We start from the raw sequence: 18,178 nt of genomic DNA, 5'->3' as shown, positions 1-18,178 counted from the left end.
TAATGCTATATATTCTTCTTTCGAGTAATAAAGGTGGCATCTTTCTTGAAAATTCCTTGTATTTGTGTTCATTCTCTTCATTCTAATATATATTTTTTCAAACATATTCTTTACACCAGCTTCAAGTTTCATCATGAAAATCAAACCTTGAATTTCAGCTGTGTCAAGAACATTATTCTATTGCTTTCATATCTGTAGCTAGGTCTACTGTAAACTGATAAATGAGTGCTCATTTGCTGCTGTCATATACCAGCATTATTTTACCATTCATACAGACAATCTATCACACATTTACCCAGCCAAGGACTTGCAGACATAATTACTTTACCTTACTCAAATTACTTCACCTAAATCTAATTAGCAACAGGGAGGTGCTGGTGCACCAGTCTCACAACATCTAAGCAACCTGAAAACATTAGGTTTCATGTGTTTTCTTCTCCTGTCATATAATCCTGTGATTCATTGATTTGTAGATGAGAATCTGGCCTCTTCCTCTGGATTTACTGCAGACTGAATTAAAAGGTATCTTGTGGACTACACACAAAATACTGTGGAATGATGCAGGAGAACTATTTTCATGAATCTTTGTAACATTGGTATTGGATGGGAAAGGATAGAGTGCTAAAATGGAAGCGTGAAGTTTCTCTACAGAAAATCTGAGAAACATCTGAGGGATGTCTATTTACAAATGCTAAGTAAGTTGCCCAATTTATGGCTATGAGATCTGAATGATGGTACTCAGTGCTGAACTTTCTCTTAAACTGACAAGGCAAGCCTGCAAATAGCCGAAAGCCCGATGATCTTTTCTTGATCGCAAAATCTCTTAAGCAGATTCTCTTTTCCTTTTGATCTGTAGGAATATTCTATGTTAGTGTAATCAGTAGGAACAGGATATTGCTTTCTGAGTAGCGGGGGAAAAGGGAGAGGATACGCTCCAACATCTTAAAACAGATGCATTAGAAAGGACAGAACCAAACTGCTGCTGCTGGAAAATCTGGAAAGAACATTGTGTTTGACACTTTATAGCAACTCACTTTTCTGAGAACATTTCTATATCCAAACCCTAACAATTCTACGTAAGGCTATTTACATGTAAATTTTTTTTTAACTAGTAGCTTTCATCTAAAGAGTGTTTATTAGATATTTAGAGCATCATGTAAGTATAACAAATAATGATGAGAAAAAAAGATATACTTGAATTTGTATACCCCAAAATATAGAGGTTGGACTAGATGATCTTGGAGATCGTTTCCCACGTGAATGATTCTATGATTTACTGAGAGTTGCCCCAAAGTGACAATATAAGAATCTCATGTCACTTACACAAACTCAGTGCTCTTATCTCTGAAGAGTGACATAACATATTTTTAAGGAAGATATCAGATGACAAAGAAATAGCCAAAGCTTTCCAAACACAGTGCTCTCTCTCAAGCATACTCTGGAACCCATTTTTATTTGTCCCCATCTCTGCTAGATGCTTCCATCTCCAAATGTTCTCAACAAACCCCTTTAATTATAATTGGGGAAAAACTTCTCTGCCTCTCTCTTCCTCCCCTCACCCACGACAGTTTTCTGATTTTTCTGATTTTGATTATAGCCCAGCTTATTTTCCCTACTTCTGAAATTTTCTGATTTTGAATATAGCCCAGTTTATTTTCCCTACCCCTCAAAAAAATCAGCACTGCAACTAGGAACTGTTTAAGATAAGGGGGGAGAAAAAGAAAGAGTGGACCAGATTATCTTCCACAATCCAACTATTGCACATTAATTCACTTATACTATGCATATCTATTCTTTCTACAGGACAAAGGCCACCTTGTGTCATACTCCCTAGTTTTGGGAATAATATTAAGTTCATTGTACTATGTTTTTGTATCCTCCAAGTTAAGTTACTGGATTTATTCCACTCTTCAATTAATTTTACTTCAAGAAGAGATTTAGTCATGGGAAAATTCCAGGCAGCTACTGAAGGCAAAAAGATCTCTGGGGGTGTTGGGTGATCAGAAAGAATATATAAATCTCAAATAGGATGAATATTGAAGGTCTAACAAGATTCTGTTTGAGCCACTTCTTCCAGCTATATGATTATCTCATGTTTAGGTTGGGATGGTAGGATTCACTAATATCTGAGCTTCCATAAATATGCATCTTCCCAGCAGAGAAATTAATAAAGAAGATAAATTAGGAGAGTGATTATGTGAAAAGAATAGATCAAACCAGTTGCAAGCCAGGATATGATCTGGGTAAGATAGGGTAAGATCTGTGATCTTCTGTTCAGTATAGGCTTCATGATGCTGTCTACTCCCAAACGTAGTAAAACGTTTAATCACTCCATTTAATCTGATTAGGGAAAAGGATAAGTGAAAGAAATCTTTAAACATAATGAACAGTTTATCAGTCTTTTATTAACTATAATGCATTTCTCTGTCCTTCTTGGCATGTAACTGATGAGCATTTACAAAGTAGTAGAGTTTGCTGAAAAGTATAAATATACACTTCTGTGTTTTAACTGCCAAATAATACTTTAAGGTTCATTACAGGTTATGATATATTTTCTATTAAAATGAAAGAATCTTCAAAAACAAAAATTACTACTCTGTGAAGCAGGATTATTAAGTCAATCAAATTTCTCTGTTCTGATTTCTGCAATAAGCAAGAGAAACTTTTCTTTCCAAGGACACAGAGAAGTAGTCACAATTAAATTTTTGTTGTTTTTGCCAAAGAATGAAGAGAACTAAGTAGTAAACATGCCCTAAAGGTGAAATGCATAATAAAATCCTTAACTTTAGTATGAAAGACCTTTAATAAGTATCAGGAGTTGAGCATTAGATTTCTAAGCAACTCAGCATGAGTTGTATCAGCTGTCAAAACAATCCTAGAAGAAGGACCAGATCTTCCTTTAAGTTACTTCTTACTTTTAGTAATTATTTTAGAATAATGAAATATATACCATTTCAAATATCATAAGGAGCTGTAGCTTATACACAGGTAAAACGCAAGATCTTGAGATAACCAGATGCATTCTTTCTTGGAAATTCAGTGATCCATCACTATCAAACCACAGAACAAATCCCACGTTCTCACATTTTTATTTATTTATTTTTTAATTTGTTAAAATTACACATACATAGACAAATATCATAAGGAACTGCTACCCACACAGACAACATAATTAACACGCTGTGCCTGGTATGGCATTTGCCAACCAGCATATTATCTAGGGCTGTTCAAACCTTCCCTATTATGTCAGTCAGTTCAAAGCTGCTATTGCAGAAAGATAGATATTTTATGTCACAAGTCATTTGACCAACACATTTGCTTTCCTTAGCAACTACGCATAAATGTGTTGTGACATTTCATCAGTAATAAGATTTAGTTCAGTAGTTGAAAAGATGACAGACTCTGATTAACAGTATTTTTGGTGAAGACCACACTGGTTATTTTGAGTTTTGGGTTATGTCTGTTAAAGCTCAAGTTCGATGTTCCCTTCCCATAGCCTTTAAGTATGCAAATATGCATGGGTGAAGATATGTATTATTTATAAATGAAGTCTAAACTGTTGATCTCTTTTGTGCAAAGTTTTTGCCTTGCCAAGAGGAGTTTGTTTCCATTCTTCTAACTGTCCCCATCACGTATTTGCATAGCAAAGTAGATGATCTGTACAGATTGTCTGGCCACAAACAAGATTAAAATTTGTCTGGCATAATATGTCACTATGACATTCTCCTTGCAATATCATTACATGATGCAATATTTTGCAGTGACACCTACTAGTTTTTTCAGGTGCCTACATTTCTCCATGTGAAGTTTAAGGTCTGTTATGAACCAAATTTTGGAATGTGAGAATGTGACTATATGAACAACCAAGCCTGTAGACAACGGATTACATGGACACTGCAAATTCAGCTTTTACCCAGTTTATCTACTTAAAGGTATGGGTGATATTATATTTTCTAACATTTTTTGGACTTACAGTTTTTGTAAGCATCTTACAAGGCGGATGTTTTGCAATACAAAGGGCAGATTGAACAGGTCAAAACCCCCATCCAGTGTTGGTTTAACAGTTTCTACTTTCACTGACTTTGTTACAGTTTTAAAATATATCAAAATTTAAAACAAACCTATTTAGTCCTTGATGATTATGTTAAAATGGCTTGTTTCCATTAACAAAGATAAAGTAATTTTTTTATTGCAGTTTTTATTGTGAATCATATTTAGGAGGAAGTGGGGTCAGTATTTAAAAAAAATCTCTTTAATTTTATCATTTAAGTGGTTATTATAAGCACCTCATCAGGTGTTAAGAACTCTTGAGTATTTCCTTTTGGAGGACTGTAGAAGGTAAATAATGTCTAGAAGCAAATAGAAGAAACTGTTTTTCAGTGTTTCAAGTGATTAGAATAGCATAAGCTAGGCCCTAGCTACACAATCCTGCTTGATATTGGATATAAGATTGATATTGGGAATACAACAAATGACTTTATAAATTTTATGTAGTGCTCATAATTAGCTTATCAGAACACCCACAACTGATGATTTCTGGATAAAGACACGTAACGAGGATAAGGTTTTAGGAACTATGTATATTTTTATGCTGTTACTGAGCTCTAACAGGTTTTCTTTAGTAAAACTGATTCATCCTTGGTATTATTATTATTATTATTATTATTTACCCGTATTTTAAACTACATGTCATAAAATGACACTACAGAAATAATATAATTCTATGTTAAGCATTATAGATTAATTTACAGAAGTACATTGCTGAAACTTTTGAGTGTTTGGTTGGATGACTCAAATTCAAGGGCAGGGAAGTTACCTAGGATATCAATGGATTTGGCTTTCTTAGGAATGGGAGAAAATATTAGACTCTATTTGTGCTGTACTAAGGGAATTAGATTGGGGGACACAGGTGAATATTGATAGTATACCAATGAATTAGAAAAGTTTGGGAGAAGCAGTGTAAAAGAGCTTTCCCTCTGAATGGATTTATAAAGCAAATTTCTTTGACTGTTGAATTTAAGACAGTAATATATTTTTGTTTTACTGAGCCTGTTATACAGATTTTGCAGTCAGATGCCTGAAAGCCACAGAAACTAGAAAAGAAGAGCTGCAAGATTATCTGATTACCACTAAGGGTCACATACTTTGCTATTTTATCAATCATATTCTTAACCTGTATTTGTATTTATTTTCATCATAAAGAAGTATACTTATATACTGTTTAAGTACACACAATTGCTTCTACTTTACAGTGCATGATATTCAGAACAATACGATATTTCCTTTGTTTTCTAACCATTGAGGAAATATAATTGTGGTATGTACATTTTACTTTACTATATACTGGTACATGTGTGTATGGGGGAGAAAGTGATGTTTCTGAAAACTAAAGGTATGGAAGACAGTTTTCTTTTAATAAAGTAGTCAGATGAATCTATTTAAAGGGCAAAACAGTGGAAATTTTTTTAAGCATGCTAACATGAGTGGATATAAATTGAGTTTCAAAACCAGATGATAAACAACAGTAGCTGTTTCCTCCTGTGCTCTAAAGACAACTCAGACAATCATGACTTGGAATTTCTAAAGGGAATACAGACTATATGGATTACAACTACCTTACGGTAGTTATAAGTTATGGCATTAAGTCTTTAGAAAATTGGATGCTCCTACAGCAGCAGGCCCACGTTTTCCCAGTCTTCTTTTTTGCCAGTTGGATACTTATAGAAGGCCTTCTTGTTGTGTTTGACATCCCTCACCAGGTTAAACTACTGATGGGCTAGATTGCCTCGGTTAATGTGAAATAGTAGGATGAGATAAGTTATATCACAAGCAAATGAAATCTATGCCATTTAGGTTGCAAAACCATCGACTGAAGTTATAGTAAGGGGGAAAAAAAAGACAAAAGACTTTTTTTGGAGTGCAGTGTGGACTGCAGAGTTCTGAAAGCTGGAGCTCCATACAGTGCACATCTGTGTGAATATGGTTGTCCTGATTGCATATGCAAACTAGATCCTGGAAACCAAAACAGATGCCTCTGCTGTCACAGCATGGATAATCAGTAAGCCACACAACTGGCCCAAAGGTAGTTAGAAGCTGATGCCAGAAAGTCTGTCAGTTGCGTTCTTGATTTAACCTGTCACTTTTATCTGAATTATTCTTTTTTTTTTCTTTCCTCTTTTTCTTTAAATGTAACATCTTTAAGAAAACCATTTGCTTTGACTATACCAAGACAACATGGAAAGGAACCTTTGTATAAATGAAAGATCAGGGTAATAACAAAAGCCAGTATCATGTAATATCATGTAAAGGTGAGCTAGAGGTGGAAGCAGGCAAAGAAAGAAAGATTGAAACAAAAATGCTGAGAGGGATTTTTCAGAGGTTAAAGATAGCAGGAAGTTATCTGAATCTTGAAACCCATTGGAATTAGGAGTCATATGGGAGCACAATAAATGCTTCATTCCCTAGGAAAAAAAATAAGTGTTATTGAGCACGCAGGTTATTCATTCAAAGCCTAGGAATGGAGAATTTCCTTTTCCCATCACCTATACCGGCTATGGTAACTAGGTTTTGGGCTAGGGAGCATGGGTTTGAGCGTTCAAACCACATTGTTCCTCTTACTGAGGTTGTAATTTCCTTATGTGGAAATCTGAGTAGAAAGCAACTTTTCTTTGTTGTACCAGTCTTGTCATAGGTACTCAGTAAGAGATGGCTACTGATTTCAGTGACTATTATAATGTAGATTTTATCCTTTTATCCAGTTTTATTACTGTTTTTAAGTCAAGCAACATAAACCTATTCCAGGTGGGTTCTGGTTTCCATAAAAACTAAATTACAATTTGCTTTTTATGAAACCAGTCAGTAATGATGGTGTCCTGGGCAAATGATGAATAGCTATTTTGGCTTGTTTCATAAAAATGGTGTTTTCGTATTTCATAGTGAGCTGAACAGAAGAACTGTAAGGGAATTGGACTGAAACTGGTATTTTCTACAAAGTCATTCTGTACTCACAAGAAAGCAGTATCCCAACAACTACACTGTTACTAGTTCATTTCATTACAGATGTTAAAAAAATCACACTTGTTTTCCATTTTTCACCTTTTCTCTGAGATATGAAGCATGGGCTAAATTTACATAGAACAACTACACATGTACATTCCTAAAGTTTTGCTATATTTTTTCCTAAGCAAGTGACTCTTTAGCCTTTATTGCTATTGTTTCCTAGCACTTATTCTTTTCCATTACTGTTTTTTTTTCTCTTGCATACTTGAATGACAGAAAGCTGCACCCTCTATCACATGACCTAAATATTCACTTACAGAGAAATATTTTCAAAGCAGTGACCTTCCAGAGCAGGCTACAAATTTGATAGTAAAAGCCATTCTATTGATGCTTCTCCCTTCCTTTGTTCCCTTCTCCTAAGGAGAGTAGATTGGAAATACAGCAATTATTCTGCCTGGAAATTGAAAGGGATTTCTGAGCAACCTTGCACAACTGAGCTGGCACATGTAAAAACTGTTTCTGACTCATTGAGCTGGCATATACTGCTAAATCAGCACTGGCAGGGCTCCAGACAGCCTGTCACCAACATTGGATATTGCAGTAAGTACCAGTTCTGAGTATTGTATCCAAATTGGTTTTATTGAGTTGTTTCCTTCAGTGCTGAAAGGTCTGGCTTAAGAAACTAAAGCCTTGGACTAAAAATAAAGAGACCACAGTGGAAGTAACTGTATGTCAGCTGAGCCATGGTAATTGAGTATGCTATTAATAAAAATACTTTGCTTAAATTTCTTTCAATGCCAATATTCTTACATGGACAGACTTTTAATTTTTTACAAGTATATCAATTAGTTTCTCAATTATCTTTCTAAAATAGTTCAGAAAATAAAAACGTAGACCAAAACATTCAAAGAACGATTATAAACTGCAATACCTATGATTTGCTCAGGCCTAGCAAACGATCTATTTTTCTTCAAATTTTTTGTAACTTCTTTGTTGGGATAGGAGGGTATCCTTAAGGAACTGTTCTCCTTTACAAGTAACTAGGTAAATCTTGATATTATATTCAATTAGTTTCTCATTTCAGTTTAACCTATGCCATATTTCCTTTCACTTCCTGCAGACAGGAAAGATTCACAGAGACAGCAATCACAATTCAGCTAATCATGGAAATTTACTAGTCTGCGATAATTCAGTTTGATCTGGTCTGTATGCTTGATATATACAAAGTGACACCCACTTTGGACAAGATGTGTCCCATTTAAATTTGGGTATATATTAAGGAGCTTCCAATATACTTGATGGAAAATAATCTCTGGGTCTACAGTAGGGTTCATATATTAAATATCACTGAATGTAGAGAAAGAGAAGATTGCAGAGGTAAAAACAGCAGGGAAGCACGCCATATTAGAATAATGGAGCCTGTGACCATGCATCCAGGACGTCAGAAACCCTACGTAACTCTGTAAAGTCTTTGAGGTCATCACTGCACTTACTGTCCATGTTAACCAGATTAAAGGTAATCTGTGTCACTATCTATGCTGCAGCACCTTCTTTGATTGCACAGTACGCATCCCCATAGTCCTTTGGAAAATAGGAATGGACCATAAAAAATCAATCTACTCTTCTTTTGCAAAACAGAATGAACTGTATCTGAATTACTCCTGATGTATTTTATTAAATCTAATCCAAAAAAGCTCCACCAAAGGATTTAAAGATGGTCTGACACATTCCAAACAATTTGTTTCGTTAACAGATGAAAACTTTTCAGTTGCAGACTTCTATATTATCTGCTTTCCAGTTAAAGCAGAGACAATCTAAACCTCTAACAATGTGCTGGGAAATGCTAGAATGCTTGGTTATCCCTGTCTGCAGGTTCCAGCACATACTGGAAATGGAATAAATCTTGTGTCATAGAATAGCAGTGAAATTCACAGGGCTTGAAACAATGGTGAAATAGATGTATTCATTTACAAACAAACAAACAAAAGATAACACAGGTATTAAGACAATAGGTACAGAAAAAATGTTTATACCTGTACCTCGTACTTAGTAGGTTCCAAATTTTTTCTCACCCTGCCAAGCTAAAACATACTTCAGAGCTTCTGGCTGATGTACAGCCCTGCATCTTCAAGTTGTATTAATGAGAAGGAATCTGTCAGAGGGGAGTCATACTTATTTTTACAGCAGATTATCTTTGAGAGCTATTCATGTTTAAAATCCCTCTCCCTCCCACTCTTTCTGGTTTTCTTAATATTAACTCACTGGTGAAAAGTTTTCTTTCATCACTCCATTGCCTTCCTTTCCCAGCTTTGAAAATGCCAGGGTCTTCTGGTTGTGGTTAGATACCATTACAACCTGCTCAAATACTCAGAGGTGAATCACTACCAAATCAAGAAGGAAAATACTGTTTTCCACCTGCTAAAGCAATGCACAGTCATTGGTACCTTCATATTTATGAAGATAAACTGAACTTTATGTTCCATGTAAATGTGTAAATTGACAATCAGACTTCTGCAAATGGGATTAATACTTGCTTTTGATTAAGACTGTGTCACTTCATTGATCTTTGATTAAGACCACATAAAAATAACTGACTTTGGGGTGATATTGAGCTTGGTATGAACAAAGTGACCTGTCTTTAAAGTTATTGAAACTAATGATTCTACAGAAGATTCTACAGTCTGCTGATGCTATCTTCACCCATATGTTATTACACTTTCCATTTACATGTTGGTTTTCAATGTCTAGTTTAAATTTCTGTTCCTGAAATTTTAGGCTATTCTTTCCCATTGTATCTAACATAGGCTGGGTTAATAAAATATTCCCTCCTTGCTGCCTTCTCTCAGTTTGTTTTAGCTACCTTCTTCCAACCTCTCATCATTGTTGTGGTTTAGCCCGGCTTGCAGCCAAACACCACACAGCCGTTCGCTCACCCTCCCCCCTCCCTCTCCGGGATGGGGGAGAGAAACAGGAAAGTGAAGTCTGTGAGTTGAGATAAAGACAGTTTATTAAGACAGGAATAATAATAATAATAATAATAATAGTATTAATAATAATAATGTGTATGAAATAAGTGATGCACAATGCAATTGCTCACCACCCGTTGACCGATGCCCAGCCTATCCCCGAGCAGCCGGCCCCACCCTCCACCCCAGCTAGCCACCCATATATATTGTTCAGCATGACGTCAGATGGTATGGAATACCCCTTTGGCCAGTTTGGGTCAGCTGTCCTGGGTCTGTCCCCTCCCAGCTCCTGCTGCATCCCTAGCCTGCTCACTAGCAGGACAGAGCGAGAAGCTGAAAAGTCCTTGGCTTGGTGTAAGCACTGCTCTGCAACAATTAAAACATCAGCATGTTATCAGCGCTCTTCTCATCCTAATCCAAAACATAGCACCCTGCCAGCTACTAGGAGGAAAATTAACTCTGTCCTAACTGAAACCAGGACAATCATATATTGTGTTTTCCAGATCTCTATCTTTTTTAGCTCCTCTTTTCTGCATTCTGTTCAGATGTGCATAACTTTCTTGATATATCATTCCCCATGACTGGATGGAGTTTTTCAGCAGACCAAAAGGATAATTCAACATGCCTTAAACAACACCGTATGAGATCTGCTGTTTCAGGTCATATTCTGCAGAACTCCTTCCTCACCTGATACTTCCCATGCTCTGTATAGCTGATGGTTGTTGCCTCTATGTAAAACTTTGACATTTGTTCTTGTTGAGCAGCAATCTCTTTTCAGCACCACCTTTTCAGTTCATTTAAAACTTACTGAATTCAATTATGTTTTCCATTATGCTTGCAATTCCTCCCAAGTTGTGTCACCTTCAAATGTGGTAACTGTTTTCTATTCTATAATGCAAATCCATAACATAAATACTGAACCAAACAGGACAGATCCTTCTGGAAGCTGTACTGATATATCATTGTAGTTAGTGGGAGGGCTTTCAATTTACTTGATAGTAACTTTGTCATTGTATCTTAACTTGCTTCTGAGGATGTAATGGAGGGTTGAAAACCTTATGATGTTAACACAAATTACCTTTCCTGCTTATAATTACATACAAACAAGCTTGTACATTTTGTCTGCATCAGTGTGGGTATATTCAGTCAACATGTTTTAACTCACAAAAGTTACAGAATGTAAAGAAACAAAACTATTTCAGATGAATGAGCATTATTTTAGTCAAAAATAAACTTGAAGGCATATAGATTTGTTGATACTAGAAGTGTACTCTTCTATGGCTTGTTTATACAGCTTTTTGTGCAAACAAAGACTTCTCTGAAAATATGAGCATATAAGAATCTAACTTGAAATAAACTTCTGTGCCTTAACCATCTATAGGTAACCAAAGGAGTAGGCCTAAAGGTTTGTGAAAGAAAAATGCCAAGCTCATCAGTAGACTCTTCAGCTGCAGTCAGCTTGTTTTCTCTATGGCATCACTGTTTTTTACACCTTGAGCTGATGAAGACATGCATGCTGAAATGCTTTGACTCAGCTGCTCTTACTAGCACTAACTGACCTTAAGGAATTTGGTTAACAGAGCACTAGCCTTTAAACCTCTACCGTAAAGAAGCAACTCTGTCACTTTGCAAAAAATGGGTTTTACCCTTAACGGTTGTATAATGTATCACGTAGTGTGATTCACTGTAAGAATTCTATTTATCTAATGCTATGGTTATATAATAACCAAAGCTGAAATATTTGAATTATTTTGAACAGATAGTTAAAGGAGCTCTTTCTATGTCCTTTAAAGGACACTAATGATGATCATATATAATACACTAAACACCTCTGCAAACTACTCTGCTCTGGATTAGCTTTATTCAGAACACAGACTGTGATTTTGCTTTGGAAATCTTTATAATTCATGTGACCTATACAGTTGAAAAAAAACCCCATCCCACAGCTATACTTTTCCAAAAGCAGAACAAAGAGAAGAAATAACATACCTTTCACAAGGAACTTGGTATTATCTGAAACCCTATAATCCAAATCCCATTCTGTTTCTTCAATTGGTTGAGTGATTTCAGTAGGCGTGCCTGCAATCTAATCAATTTTAAAACAGCTGTAAAAATAGATTTCATTCACCGAAGGCCATCCTACTCATGGATTAACATCAAAGTTAGTAAACATAAAAGGGGTGTGATGAATTACAAATATCTCAATAGTACCATACAACTTACCCCAAGACTGTGATTTATCAGCAATATTTGGGGTAGCTGCTCCTTTGGAACATAACACTATCACTAAGGAATAATATATATATATATAAAATTGCTTTATCTAGCAGCAGAGAAAAATTTCTTCCTGTGCCAGGAAGATCTTGTGAAACACTGTACTAGCTGGTTAACACTCATCCGGAAGTTTTAAAAGGGGCTTTACATAAATAAAATATCATAATCATATTAAGCATACAGAAGATGTTATAGCTCAGATGAGCTATATTAGCCTTGCTAATAGTTTGTCCCTATGTGTGCTTTCTTGAGAACAAAGGATGTTTTTGCTAGAGCTACTTCTCAGAATATACAATACATATGTGAATGGTAAATGCAAACATGCATGGCACCTCACTAGCAATAGTGTTTCTGGTGACAATAAATTACATTAAAATACAGTAAATATGGAAAGGTTGAGAGTGGAAGAAGCCTAAAAAGAAGGCCCTTAAAAGAAACATTATTTTGCATTGAATTTCCTCCTGTTCTTCAGAAACAAAATATAAGCATTACTCTATGTGTTACAATAAACACACAGATAGGAAAAAAATTACCGAACAGAAAAAAATAAAATAAATAAAAATTCTTGCTGTCAGTATTCCAAAGACAGATGGATCAGGAATGGAAAGGGTGCTATATATTAGAATATATTAGTGCAAAAATTAATTAAGCCAGTGCTTAGCCATAGTTCATGAAATGAATCTGAGTTTTATTTAACAAAATACATTCACCTGTATATTGTGAACCAGAAGTTCTCCACGCTTTCAGTCTATTTCCTGTCTTTGTCAACTGGCAGATACTACAGGGGAAGTCACAAAGGGCTCCACGAGAAGCATACCTGAAATAATCTACTTAGTGGAAAAGCCTTTTTTTCTAACTTTGTAAAAGATGGTTTAGGTTTAAGGGCATGAAGGCTTGTATCTTCCAAATCTGATACTCATTAGGCATTAATAATATCTTATGGTAATGTGTTTCTTAGGTTAGATATCCATGACAAGTATTTTCTTCCTTCAGTTTGTTCTATGTATTTTACTCTATTCTTCTTCACTCCAGTGAAACTGCTGTTATTTCACATTACTCTAATTTACCAAGCCATTTACATTTCCTCAGTAACATTTTTTGAAACCTTCTTCTATTATTGATGTAATATTTTTTGAGATAAGATGGTCAGGACTGAAATCAGCTTAATGGGAGAGCATACTACTCTTAATGGGAGAGCATACTACTAATTTATATACACTCAGTGTCGTTTACTTCTCACTCTTTATATACGACAAACTAGAAATACGACAAACTTTATTCTTACAGTTGACTTAAATACAGTGAAACGCCCCAAAACATGTATTTCCATTTTAATGGAGGTATTACAAAAATTTATTTGATCCAGGATTTCTTGATGCTTTCAGCTCAGCTCATCTCACTTTAATGCTATGTGCATTGTTTTTCCTATATACGAAAAACTGTTTTTCCTATAAACAGGAAAAACTTGTTTTTCCTATATATAGGAAAAATTGTAAACTTTTTCCTATATATAATCTGTAGTTGCCTCATAATTCAGAGAATATATTTTTTTTCTTCACAACTGTTTCTGCAAAGTTTCAGTACACTGAAGATCCAGTGAACAGTCAGTAGAGTGGCTGTTACTTTGTCAGACACTGAAGACCTTCATGTGTGAGGGTGATGATGGAAAAGCTAAAACTGTAACCAATTACAGTATCACCTTTACATTCAATGCTGTCTCCAAACAAATAGCTTTCCTTTTATACACTCTGCACATTCAATCATTCTTAGAGTGGGGGTAATTAAAGTGATTAAAAGGGCTTGTCAAGGAGTCAGATCTTTTCAGATAACATGCCAATATCTTAAAAATGATTTATTTATTTACCACATTTTTAGTGGGTGATTTTAAAAGAGTTTGATGCACACTTGTGATGAGAGACTTCCCAGATTTCCTTCAAGTTTTGAAACGACAGACTTGCCTGGCAACAGCAATGGTTCAAAGTATCAGTGCTTTTCTGGCAACGCTAATATCAGAGCATTAATGTTGTTTTAAGACTCTGCTTGTGGGTATAACATATAGTTTAAATTTAGAAAGAAAAACCTACTGGGGTTCCATAAATCTGCAAAATGGTCAGACTTTCATGCTACTATGGTTCACTGCACAGCAACATTTCTGTGTATGACTCAGGAATAAATTGTGCTAGGTCAGCTTCATATTAAAAAGCTAGAACATTTACTTGAAATGTGTTTTTTTCTTTATGATGAACAAAGTTTTAATTTTGCTTATTGATCTATGCTCATACTTTATTCCTTGTTCTGCTATATACTCTAATATAATAACAAAGGAAATTCATTCCTCTTTCCTTTCAATTAAATATAACGTTTCCTCTTACACGTTCAGACTAAGGCAAGTCCTTTTTAAAATTTGTAGAAGGATGAACTGTTGCATGCTTTCACGGTAAAGCACCTGTGGCTGCAATCTTAACATTGATATGTATATTTACATAAGTATCATGAGGTGACAGTGGAAAAGAATAGATCATTCCAGTTGTGGAGAAAGGCATAACCATATTTGCTACATATTTTTACACTCAAGTAGCATCGTGCATGTCCTTTCATCGTCAAAAGTTCACACTATTGCATGTCGTAGAAAATACAACATTGCTTGCGATTGTTTAAATGGCGCTTCTATTGAAGTCCATTACTAGCTAGATCTTAGACCTGACCAGAACAGACCTGACCTCCATTTCTCTAGCAGAAATGTTGAAATAAAACTTTTTTAGCAAGCAACATAATAGATAAAGTGAGGACTCATATTTCATACTACTGGACTGTGTTTCTTGGTTCTACACGAAAGCACACCCTTCCAGCTATAGGCTAAATCTCTGCTGCAGTACTCAAAAATAAACAGCTGTGATCCTCTGGGTATTGAGCTATTCAGGCTCTCTTGTGACTGTAAGGGACACAAACACAAGGCATGTATACATGCACAGAGCCGAACAGTAGAATCTTAATGACCTTGGCTGGAAGACATTTTGAACATTTGGGTAGTATTTGTTGCAATTATTATGCTGTAACACCACCCTGCTTGCTATGAAGGAATTCAGGTATACAAATGGTAAAGTACATGCAGACCATTTGCTGTTCTCATCTGGAAAGTGTAGAACTTGCACTATTTCAGAAAAGCACATGAGCAACTGATTCTGGCCCTGAGCCCAGGCAGCTAAAACCCCAAGGTGGGCTGTAACACCAGCTTTCTCTAGGTTGTTCTTTTCCATAACCTGATTACTGCTGGGAAGTGGGAAAGCAAAAATGTCTTACAATTTGGGTCCTACTGAGAGAGACACTCATAACTCTCGCTAGGGAGAGCATTTGTGTCCTTATTTCTCTTGCTGACCCCCACATCTGTATCAAATATATATTCTAAGGCATCCTTACTATCTCTCTGTAAATTTTGGCTATTGAACCAGTTACCTATAGATCAGAGGTTCAACTTCACGTCAAGCTGAGAGATAGCATTAGCTGTATCTGAAAGCTGTGATCAGTTCTGTCAGTCCATTCATTTTCTAATGCTCATATAAATAAAAGTTTTTATTTTTATAAATATAAATAAAACACAATGCCCACTTGTTTCTGGTTGTTGCCTTCAAGTGATCACGATTTTTCAAGCATAAGGTAAAGATGTGGTCAATGCAACTTCTAAGAGCTTTTATTTTGAAAGGAACATGCACTTTGATAACGTGTTATGGTGAATTTGAATATAACCTACTCTATAAAATCGACCCTGTCTTTAGAATTTTAAAGATCCTATCTTAATATTTTAATCATTACAAAGATACTGCAGCCTCTCTTTTCCTTTCTGTATCAGATAATGAAACTCCAGAGTAATTATTACTTTGTTGTATGTGCTCTTATTTAAGTAATTCCCCTTATCTCTGCAGTCTGTTAACCAGCTTCTAGGTTGTACAAATCAGTATAGCACTAAGTGCATTGTGGTCAAATTTACCTGAAAAAGGCAGATATAAGTATCACATAAATCCTTGTAATTCGAAGTGACACCCATAGCTCAGGGCATTAGCACTGGATTAGTTACTACACAATGTAATTGTTTATGCTGTTTTGCAGTGTAATACAGACAAGGCTACACAATCAAAGCTTTCACAGACATAAACAGACATCATACACTGTAATTATATTTGTCTGCAAGATTATAATAATCATAGATGGCAGGTATTATAAAGCAGTTCTTTTTTTTTCTGGTTAACCCATTCAGTATACTCATCTTACTCCAAAAGCAGTTTCTAATATCAGAGTAAAAGTCTGTTTTTGCTATATTCCTGTGGTGGGAATTTTCCATAAAACAGATTAAAAAACAAACAAAACCACAAAATATTAATTTACATTTTGCCTTTTCAATTAGTGCTATAATGCATAATATTTCCTTTTGACACAGATTTTCTTTTATTTTTTGTCTGAGTACTTCTTAGGAGTTTAAAGCAAAAGACCCTAAAACCACTTCAGAAATGCCCCTCAGAAACAAAGGTTTACGTATGACTTACAATTAGCACAGTGTCATACTCTGTAAATCAACACATAAGGATTTTATCTTAAAGCTACTGAATGCACTTCTGTTTTTAGAGCATAGATAACCCTTTTTATGCCAAATATAACAAAACCTACATTCCTGTACTGAAAGTGCAAAAGATACAGACATTAAGAAATAGGTGAGTCTGAAAAAATCTTCACATAACAACAAAAGTTTCCTGTATTTTCCTTTTCTTTTTTTTTTTTAATTTGGTGAAGAGAACCTTGACACCCTCATGTTGTGCAAACCCAGTGCTATGACACCACTGAGAAACTGGAAGGATACAAGGAATGAAAGTATTGGAACCTTGTAGGATATGGCCTGTATCAGACATTAAAAAAATAGGAGGTGATTAACATGGAAAAATTGATTTTACAAAAAGTAGTTATAACAGTTAGTTAGAGAAGTGTTTGATGTGTTACATAGAGGAATAACAGGATAGAATGGTATAAAACCAAGAAGGATTTTTTACTGACTAATCTATGGAAAGTTACGAGTGAGGGAAGAAATGTAAGCTCATTCTCTTGGAAGAACATTTAAAAATAAATAAAACAATCTAAAAAGCATGCTTTTACAAACTGATCCATCTAAAGCTTGTATTAGTTGATTGATTGGATCAATCTTTATGTGAGATAAGATAGGACAGGGGAAAGTATTATATGCAGTTCAAAGCATTTTCCCAAACTATGTTTTAATGGTTGTACTTCCATTACAATTTTTTAGTGGTATAGTCATTAGGTATCTATTTAACCAGTGCAGCTGACTGTCAGATACTGTAAAAACATATATAAAAACACAGTCTTTGCCATAAAAAACTATGAAATGTTAAGCTCAGATAAGTAAGAAGCAAAGGAAAGATTGGTGTGAAGTAAAAGTTCAATTACAAGTTTTTGGATACAAAATTTCTTTGTCATTATAAAAAATTTTAATGAAGTTTATTCTTAATTGTCTCCAGCTGCTGTGTTCATAATAGCTGCTGTCATCTTGCCGGAATGGGGTTTTGTGACTGGTCTACGTATGCAAGAAAACAAGTCGGTCCTCTTGAAATAGTGAGCATAAAGAATGTGGAAAAGGTAATGCCATTCTGGCCCCTTTGACCTGAGTTGTTACCTCATGTTACCTGAGTTGGCAGAAAGGGATGGGGCCCTGTTTTAAGCATTGAGAAAGACCGTGAAGTTATATGTTCACAACCATGTTCACATATCATGTTAGCTGGTGCTATTTAATGGTTTAAAATCTTTTCAGCACCATACCATGCTAGTTATCCTAAAGAAGTCTGGTCTAATTGTAGCAGATCCTGTTTGATGATGGACTTTCAGAGCACAGCAAAATCTGACAGTAATTACGAAAGAAGTGTGTCTGATATAAAATTCCT

The 18,178-nt window shown here is 35.2% G+C and overlaps 1 long non-coding RNA gene across 1 annotated transcript in view; it reads right to left on the bottom strand.

Annotated features, from left to right (window-relative positions):
- LOC121070699 overlaps positions 1-18,178 on the bottom strand; it is a 213,828-nt gene that overhangs the window by 32,597 nt on the left and 163,053 nt on the right. The window contains exon 5 of the long non-coding RNA XR_005820176.1: positions 11,955-12,051. This is a non-coding gene — a long non-coding RNA (uncharacterized LOC121070699). The remainder of the gene's footprint in view (positions 1-11,954; positions 12,052-18,178) is intronic.

The sequence above is a fragment of the Cygnus olor genome, chromosome 5 (assembly GCF_009769625.2).
Source record: "Cygnus olor isolate bCygOlo1 chromosome 5, bCygOlo1.pri.v2, whole genome shotgun sequence".
NCBI classification, from domain to species: Eukaryota; Metazoa; Chordata; class Aves; order Anseriformes; family Anatidae; genus Cygnus; species Cygnus olor.
Note: the sequence above shows the minus strand (reverse complement) of the source record. Positions and strands in the feature narration are given on the sequence as shown.